The sequence below is a fragment of the Octodon degus genome, unplaced genomic scaffold, assembly GCF_000260255.1.
Source record: "Octodon degus isolate 3935 unplaced genomic scaffold, OctDeg1.0 scaffold00021, whole genome shotgun sequence".
In the NCBI taxonomy this organism is placed as follows: Eukaryota; Metazoa; Chordata; class Mammalia; order Rodentia; family Octodontidae; genus Octodon; species Octodon degus.
In genome coordinates this window covers 9478664-9488151 of record NW_004524597.1, presented here as the reverse complement: position 1 = coordinate 9488151, position 9488 = coordinate 9478664, and positions in this window count along the sequence as shown.

Here is a 9488-nt window from a genome sequence, read left to right as displayed (position 1 = left end):
CCTAGTGCTGGACTTTTTATTATTTTCTTTGACTCCTAGCAAGCTCTTCTTTTTCACTCCTGATAAATCCATTCTCCCCTTCTGAGGTGTTCAAAGCAGCAATGCCGGCCTCACTTATCTGAAATCTCACTTCTAACTTGAGTCTGAGAACCGATCCCTAATCGATTGCAATTTACGCCAAAGAGCAGCCTAATAATAAGATAAAAGGATTCAAATAAAAAGTGAATGAGTTGGCAAGGCAACAAATCCATTTTGCAATTTAAAGTTGAACACACAAAAAGGTAGCATGAGAACACAGTAAGAAGAAAGTGTCCACACAGCCAGAATATGGGGGTGGTGGTGGCAGTGGTGGTAAGGAGACACCATTTCCTTGTGGAGGATTTTCTACTCCCCATAGGAAGTATAGGTAGTCACTTTAGCCTTTTTTTCCCCAGAAAAAAGAACACAAAGTATATTATATGCCTAAAGCAATAGATTTATTAGACTCTTCTGGTTATTTTTTCTTAAGCAGATGGAGGTCATGGCTGCGACTGCTGTTATTTTACAAGCTGTACAATACCAGATTTTACTTCTAGGTTTGAAGTCTTCTGTAGTCTTTTCAAAATACTGCAGCACCACATTGGCATGCAGAGTAGAGATCTTCTAAAGAATCAGATCTCTGATGACTACAATTTCCTTTTGCAATACACTGGATCATAACAGGACTGAATGCAAAAATCATTTTGAAGGATGACCAGACAGCATAAAAAAATTTAATGCACAAACATAAATGTCCGACAGGAAAAAGAAGCAAAAAAACCTTTAAAAGTCATCATTGCAAACATTAAACTTTTCTTGATTTACATATCAGGTGAGTTGGGGGAGGTATAGACAACTGTGCAATTTACCTTGAAAATACAAGAAAAAGTTAAGAGTGATGAGTGGTTAGATAATACAGCAAATATGAATCTAGGTGATGGGCATATGGGTACAATAGTTCATTCTTTCAAATTAGTTAATTTTTTTTTCTTTAGCACTGAGGATCAAACCCAGAGCACTCTACTACTGAGCTAGATTCCTCGGACTTTAAAACAGTAAGTTGACTAGGCAAGAGTGAACTTGCCATTGCCCTCAGCCTCCCTAAATGCTGGGATTACAGGCATGTGCCACTAATTATCTTAAAAGGTCAATTCCCAACTCATTTTCAACATGTAATGTGGAGAGAGCACACTACTGAGGTACTATATTACATATGCAGGGGTTGTTTTGAAATGTTGAAAAAAATGTTCTGTTCCCAAAAGCCCTCAGTTTGGGAAGTCAAATGGAAGAGTACAAAGCAATACTTTTGCTCCTTTCCAGAAATACATAATTCTTCTTCTTTTTTTTGGTATTTAACATTGGGTCTCAGTGAGTAGACTGGACTTGTAGTGATTCTCCTGTTTTTCAGCCTCCTAAGTGCTGGGATTACAGGCCCTATGCCCAGTCTTGGCACGCCCAGGGGCGCGGCCAGCACAGCAGGCCAGGGATCAACCCCCTCCACACTGCATCTGCCTAAGCAGGTGCTTTAATCCACTGAGCTATCAGGCCAACTTTCAGAAATGCAATTTTTTCCAACAAGTGCTAGGGATTGAACCCAGGGCCTCTGCACTTGCTACATCCCTAGAAACTTTCTTCCCCTTTGAGAGGTCTCATTAAGATGCCCAGACTGTGCTGAAACTTTCAATCCCTTTCAGCCTCAGACTCCCAGAGTGCTGGAATTACTGTTGTGTTCCATTATGCTGGGAGAGAATGGCAAATATTTTTTTCTTGGGTGGGTGTGTGCATGTCTTTTTGAGACAGAGTTTCATTATGTACTTCAGGGCTAGGCTTTAACTCTAGTGATTTTCCTACTTCAGCCTCCCCAGTGCTAGTATTATAAATGTGTGCCACCATGCCCAGGAGAACTGTAAACTCTTTACAAACCATTTTGTTTTAAAATAATAGCATGGGAAAAAAAATAAAATAAAATAAAATAAAGTAACAGCATGGGGCCAGGGAGATGGCTCAGTGGAATAAGTGCTTTCTTGGCAAGCACAAGGACCTAAGTTCAATTGCTGGTTCTGCCAAAAAATATAAATAAATAGCATGCCACAGACACCAAGCAAGCATTATCTTATAAAGTTAATATTCTTGGACGGGGGCCGGGGAGATAGCTCAGTGGAATAAGCGCTTTACTGGCAAGTGCAAGGGCCTGGGCTCAATCCCCGTTTCCGGGGGGTGGGGGTATATATATATTTATTTATTTATTTATTCCCCCCCCACACCAGTGAATATATAATCTAGTGGTTGAGCCTGAAGTCAGCATACCTAGATTTAATTTTGAAGCTTTGCTGTATAGCCCTAGACAAGTCACCTGTATTTTTTAACATTTCTCATTAGCAATGTATTAGCAATTAGTCTCCACCTTACAGTGCTATCAAAGGCATTAACTATATTAATCTATAAATCTGATATAGTACTCAGTTAAAGCTCAAAAAATGTTAATGTTAGAAGAGTTGCTTTAGGGCCAGGGATATAGCTCAGCAGCACTCCTCATCATAACAGCACTATCCAATAAAAATGAGAGCCATGACCACAACCCGTGGTCACAAAAAGATGAAATTAAGATACTTGACATATGTGCAACCTATCTAATGTACAGTCAATATAAAAATTTACTAATAAAATTCTACTTTTTTCTCATAGGTTTTCAAAATCTGGTATATATGCTAATGTCTCAGTATAAATAAACTACACTTCAAATGTTTCCCAGCCCCCTGTGGCCTATACTAGACAGCACAGATCCAGAGTGAAGATGACATTCTTAGATTTGTTACACCCCCACCCTCCAACATCTGTGAGAAGGTACTTTGTGAATCAAACAGCACCACTATTCTTAAGCACTTAGAATTAAGAGAACTCTTTGCCGGGTGTGGTCGAATGCTAGAAAGCAAAGGTTGAAATTCTCTGTTCACACAAGTTCAGGTAACAGCTCAGGACACCTTGGTTACCTCCCCCATCCTCCGGAAAGGTGCGCGTCCAATAGCCAGAAAAAGGAGAGAACAATTAGTTAAATCTTGAGCAGACGGCGTTCCTGCACAATTCTTCAGAGTACCCTCCCCATATAAAAGTATATTTGAGACACAATGCATGCGAAATAAATAGGCAGAAAAAGCTTACTTCATTCCTCAACACAAACTTTAACCTTCCCGTACCCTCCCCTCCGAGTTCAGTCACCATGCTCAGTCCACCCTCGGCCTAAAGTAAAGAACGGCAAGTAGGCACTCGGTAAACTTTCATGGAGTTCATGTTTAAAGACTCTCAAAGGAAGGGCCCGACCTTCCAAGCGTCCTCACAAAGCAGCTCTGCACGCCCCCGCCCGGGCCCCATGCGCGGACTTCGCCCCCAGTTTTCAATTGTTCACTCACTGCTCCCCAGGCAGGGTCTGGTGTGGCGGCCTAGGTCTTTGCCTGGCGTGGGACCACGAAGGAGGAAGCCGCGCTCCAGGCGGCCCCCAATTCCCGCAGGCCTGACTGGGCCGCTCTTCCGTCCGCAGCGGTCCCGACCACTTCCGGGCCGCGGCCTCGACGCCTCCCACTCAGCCCGCCCAGGGCCACAATCTTTATCTTCGCGCTCAACTCTACGCTAGCTCGCTGCTGCACCACGGGACTGCCAAATCGGCAGGCTCTACGAAGTACCCCCCGGAGATTGGAGGGCGGCCCCAGAAACTCGGATGCTGTCGGATTCCACCCCCAACTTACATCTTCCCGCCGCCGCCACCTCCTCCCGCTCTCCTCAGCCGCTGAGGCTGGCGCTGCTCTGTCGTCAGAGGAAGATGCGCCTGTCCCGCGCTCAGCGATGACGAAGAAATCCCTCAGCCAATGGGCGCAATCGTTGGGCTGTTAAACGATCCGGGTTTTTTGGTTTTTGTTTTTTTGAGGCGCAGAGTTGAGGTCGCTTAGTGTTTTTCTCCGTAGGGTCTCAGGTTATCTAGGGTTAGTGTTGCGCATCCTTGGGCAGGCAGATCGGTTGTTCGCTGGGCCTGGGAGAGGCTCTTAGCTTAGGTGGGTGGCTGTGATAAGGGGGTTAACACGGAGTGGCGCGCCCCCCTCCTTAGTGTGCATTCCCCGGCCGCGGCAGCCCCTAGCATCACAGCTCCGCCTCCGGGGCCCCAGAAAGGCAGAAGTGGAGGGTTGAGCAGCAGCGTAGTTTCGTGCAGTCGCCCGTGGGGGCCGGCAGAACCGCCAGCAGTCCAAAGGGGCATGCCTTGGGCTTTTGCAGCACCTACCCTCTGGAAATATATCGGAGACTTCGAAGAAGATGCCGCTGCGAGGGCAGAACTCCGTTGGTGGGTGGAGCAGACTGCGGCTAGGACGAGGAGCGGGAAAGGGGAGCTATCACCCAGGAGGTGACACTGTAATTGAGGCACACCTGGAAGAGCATGACAAGCAGAGGGGGGCCGCAGGTGCAAAGGCTTCTGGGCCGGTCGGGAGAAGGGAAAGCTTGTTGTACGTGGAGGACTTACAGGATCTTTGACCCCAGCGGCCGCAGGAAGTCTGGGCAAGGGACACAGCCTTTTGACTGTGAAAGAGGAGGATGCGGGTGTGGCAAGAAGACCTGATTATTTGTAGGAGAATCTGAGATGCACTTGGCCCTGAACAGGTTCGCACAAAGAAAAGAAAAAGGGATGAGGGCCGGGAAAACAAGCTCAGCGACATAAGCGCCTGACTGGCATGCACAAGGTCCTGAATTCGATCCCCGGTACCCAAATAAATAAATAAATAAATAGGATAAATTTACTATGGACAGACATGAGAAATAAGTAGATCAGAAGGGCAGTCCCTTGAGGACTTTAACTTCTCTGCTGTAGGGAAGTGGCCCTGGAGAGTCACTGGTGGGGAGGAGGCCTTTGATGGTCACGCAGGCAAGCATGTGTAATTTTCGAGTTAATGGAACCTGTAACTTGGGAAGCTCCTGGAAATCCCCAGATCTATGCCTACACTCTTGAGGGGAAGAAGGCTACCTGGTAATCCCATCATGGAAAGATGAGAGTAGGGACAAGACCAGCTGGGCTGACAGTCCCTCGACTCTCTGTGCCTCTGTGCCTTTGTTTGTTTTTTTCTTTTTCTTTTTTGAGACAGGGTTTCTCTATGCAGTTCATACTGGCGTTGAGCTCACTTTGTAACCCAGGCTGATCTCAAACTTGCAACAATCCTCCTACCTCTGTCTTCTGAGTGCTGGGGTTACAGGCATGAGCCACCACACCTGGCCTTTGTTTTGTTTTTCTTTCTTTTTTAAAATATGTATTTAGTAGAGGGTCTTACTGCACAGATGAGACTCATAGCGATTCTCTTGTTTTCGGCTTCCCAAATGCTGGGATTACGGGTGCTCTGCCACCAAGCTGAGTCTTAACTGCCGGCTCACCGTACCTGGGGGCGGGGCTGACTCTGCACGCACAGATGGAACCCTAGTCGCTGCATTTGCCTAAGCAGACACTTGAATCCGCTGAGCTATCTGGCAGGCCCTGTTTTTTTTTTTTTTTTTAGTTCCAAATGCCTTCAGGGAAGGTTTGGCTGGCTTGAGTTGTGGGGATCGATCCACAGCAACCTGAGCCTGACTGCTTCGTTGAAGCAGCCACTTAAAGAACTGAGCAATGGGGCAGGCCCCCTTGACCCTGTTTTTGTTTTTGGTTTTTTTGAGACAGGGTCTTACTATGTGGTTTAGGTTGGCCTTGAACTCACCTCAGTCCTGCTGCCTCAGCCTCCCAGTTGCTGGGATAACAGGCATGTGCCTTTGAGACAGTTTCACTATGTAGTTCAGACTGAACTTGAACTCACTCTGTAACCCAGACTTTGTTGCCTTTCATCTCAGGGTAACACTCCTGCCTCAGCATCCCCATGGTGGTGATTACAGTAGTCCACAACCATAGCTGGGTCCTCCCTGCTTTTTTAATATTCTGAAGTATTTTAACTTAGCATACGTACAAACTTTAACACATTTTGTATTAAATCTAAGGGCATGATGTAGACACTTTGATCAAATTTGTTTTTAAAGATAGATTTTTTTTTTCCCCCCAGAACCAGGGATCGAACTCATAGCCTTGCACTTGCCAGGGAAGTGCTTATTCCACTGAGCCATCTCCCTGGCCCCCTTTCTTTTTTCTTTTTTAAATATAGATTTTTATAATCAAATGTGCTATTAGTTTTTGAGGTTTGAAGATCAAGCATCTGAATTTTGCCATTTTGAGCATCAGCAAAAACATGTTTGAGTGTTGGGGGCATAGCTCAGTGTCTTAGGCACCTGCCTATCAAGTACATTCTCTTGAGTTCAATCCCTGGTAACAAAAACATGTTTGAAATAATTTTGAACATTGAAAGTCTGAACACCTACCCTTCCTCTCAGGAATCCTACCATCACATTTTAGCCCCAGTGTCAACCAGCTAGGGTTTTGAAGGCTGAGAGCCAGGGTCACAGGAGCTTCAGGGATCTAGAGTATCTCTGACCCACCTTGCCAGAGGAAGCACTGGTAGCTGGCCAAGGCTCAGGAGTGCTGCACCACAGGCATCCTATGGGACCAGGCCAGTGTCCTTCCTTGGAGCTTTTGGGGCTGTTGAGGGTTAGCTGTTAGGGATTTGGAACTGCTTTAGCTTTGAGAGTGTGTCGGTAGGGGACAGTGGATTTGGGAACTGTGATCTTCTTCACCTTGAAGCCACATATCCATTTCTGGCATGTGGAAATCAAGGGTGGTGATAACTTGAGCTTGACCCTTAGAGTGGACTCATAGGGGATGGGTAGGGACTGGTGAGAGCTGGATGCTGAGCTGATGAGCTGGAGGCAAGGTTGACTGGGCAGACCTGTGGTAGGGCAGGTGATGTGAAGCTCCTCTGACCCCAGAGGCCTTGGACTCTAGCATCTGTGGGGTATGGACCAGGCCTCGGGAGCAGGACCTCGACAACCCCATGTGGTAAGAAAGGCAGGGCTCCTGCTCCCAGGGCTTGAGTCCACAGCTTTAGACCCCCACCTGCTTTCCCATACCCCAAGCCATGAGTGCTATCAGGTGAGGAAGGATCCTATTTCAGACCCATGTAACCAGCTCAGGTGGAAATGATGATATGTATGGGAAAGGGGGACCCTTTCCCTCTGTGGTGGAGACTGCAGACATGCCCTGGGTTTCCTGTACCTGCTATAGCCACATGTCTTTTTTCTGGGTGACAGTGGGAGCTGCATGAAGGATCTGGTTAGCCAAGTGTGCTTTCCTTTTCCATTCCCTATTCCAGACTAAGAGACAACCCCAAGGAAAGAAGCTCCCACCTGGATGGCAGAGCAGGGTAATGGAGCCTAGTCTCTGAGACCCTGGAGGTGCCAAAAAGTCCTACATTGCCTTGCCTGGATATCATATACTGTAAACCACTGATCTGGGGTTTCTGATACATGCAGCAAGCCTTCCCTGGAAGTGGGTTCTCCTTTATCTCTGTGACTTGAGATGCCTGGGGTTGGCCAGGCCCTTCAGTTCCCCTGGGATGGGTTTATCCCTTCCCCTTCAAGTCTGAAAAGGTAATGGTAGAATCTTGGTCTTAGTTCCGTCTACCTTTCCTCCTAGCAGCCTTGCTAAATTCTGAGTGCAGTGATAAGTGCAGTCGAGCATAGTTGGACTAGGCAGGATTAAGGGAGCAAAAAAAAAAAAAAAAGTTGCTCTATTGGCCTTGTCCTCAACTCCATGTGGAACAGGGCAAAATGACATTTCCAGGGTCTCACTGGAACTGGAAGTGGAGCAGGAGCTGGATTCCCAGGGGAATGCTGTGTAGCCGGGTGCGGCAACAATCTGGAAGCAGCATCTCTAGTCACCTGGGCCCTGGTAGTCTGGGAGGATAGGAACAGGTAGGGGTGGGCAGGCCAGACTCTCCTGTCCCAGGAATCCATAGCTTCCCTCACCCTCCCTGGGGCTTCAAACTGTCAGAGCCCCCAAAAAGCCAGTGGAACTGGGCTTTGGTGCCACACACCTGTAATCCCAAGAGCACTGCAATTTTGAGACTATCCTGGGCAACTTAGTGAGGCCTTATCCCCAAAATAAAGTAACTCAGTAAAAAAGTTTCAGATTCAATCCCCAGTACAGGGGTGAACATGGCTAATGGGTAGGCTCTTGAGGCTTGATCTTGGCTTTCTTTTCTTTTCTTTCTTTTTTTTTTTAAATGTATTTGGTTGTTGCAGGGTCTCACTACACAGCTTGGACTTGTGATGATCCTGCTGCTTTCAGCTTCACCAGCGTTAGGATTATAGACCTGTGCCACCACGCCAGGCCTCTGGTCGGCTCAGCATGCCTGGGGGGGTAGGGTTGGTGCAGCACATGGTGCTGGGTATGGAACCATGGTCCCTGAGCTTACCTAAGCTTGCCTAAGCAGGCGTTAGTCCACTGAGAAATCTCACTGGCCCTTGGCTCTATTTTTGATGACTCAACTCTAACACTGAATGTTTAGTTCTGAAGACACTCTTGGGGACTATGTGGAATCTTTCTGATGCTCTCAGAGCACTTCTAACTGGGCTACTCCTGTAGTTGTACAGGTTTTGTGCCTGCATATAACTTTGGATTTTTCCCACAGGCATGCAGATTTTTTTTTTTTTTTTTTTTTTTTGCAGAACCAGGGATTGAACTCAGTTCCTTGCGCTTGCCAGGCAAGTGCTTATTCCACTGAACTATCTCCCCGGCTCCAAGCAGGCAGATTCTTCTGGATTTTCCTCCTGACTGTGCCTGCTCCTAGTCCCCATGCAGTGGTCTAAGGCATGTCTACACTGTCCCCTCCACAGCTGTCAATCATCTTTCAAAAAGGATTCTGGTTTGACAATCCTCACTTAAGGCCCCTGCTGGTAGCTTTATCCTACCTCTGGAGCATGTCTTCATGTGTTACTGAGGCATGTTTCATCTCCATGTGATCCTATAGGTTTTTCTCTCAGGCCAAAACACCTTTCCCCACGTTTTTATGGCATCAAAAGGGAAAAGTGACAGATCCCTAAATCTAACAGATGATCTTAAATCAAGTTCAGGGATACCTGCACTAGGACTGTAAGGTATGTGTGGCCCGACAGCCACATGCATTCAGTGGCCTGTTTCTCTTCCTCTAAACCCACAAACCTGACAAGGATGTAGCCCTAGGCCTAGAGGTTGCAGGCTCTCTGACAAGTTGTGAAACCAGAATAGGTGCACTACCAGGGGGTTTCTCTTGGGCAATATTTAGGCTACAACTGTCCCTAAATTATTTTCTATAATACGGAACTAGTTGACGACAACTTGAAGACTTTTACAGGGAGTAAGAGTGCTACTGGAACCTCACTTTTATAAACTTTCAGACTGATAAAAACAAATCTGAGGAGTCAGGCATGGTGATACCTGCACTGCGGAGGCTGAAACAGGAGGATCACTTCGAGTTTGAGGCCAGCCTAGGATACACAGTGAGTTTAAGGCCAGCCTGAATTTACAGATACCCTGTACAAAAAAA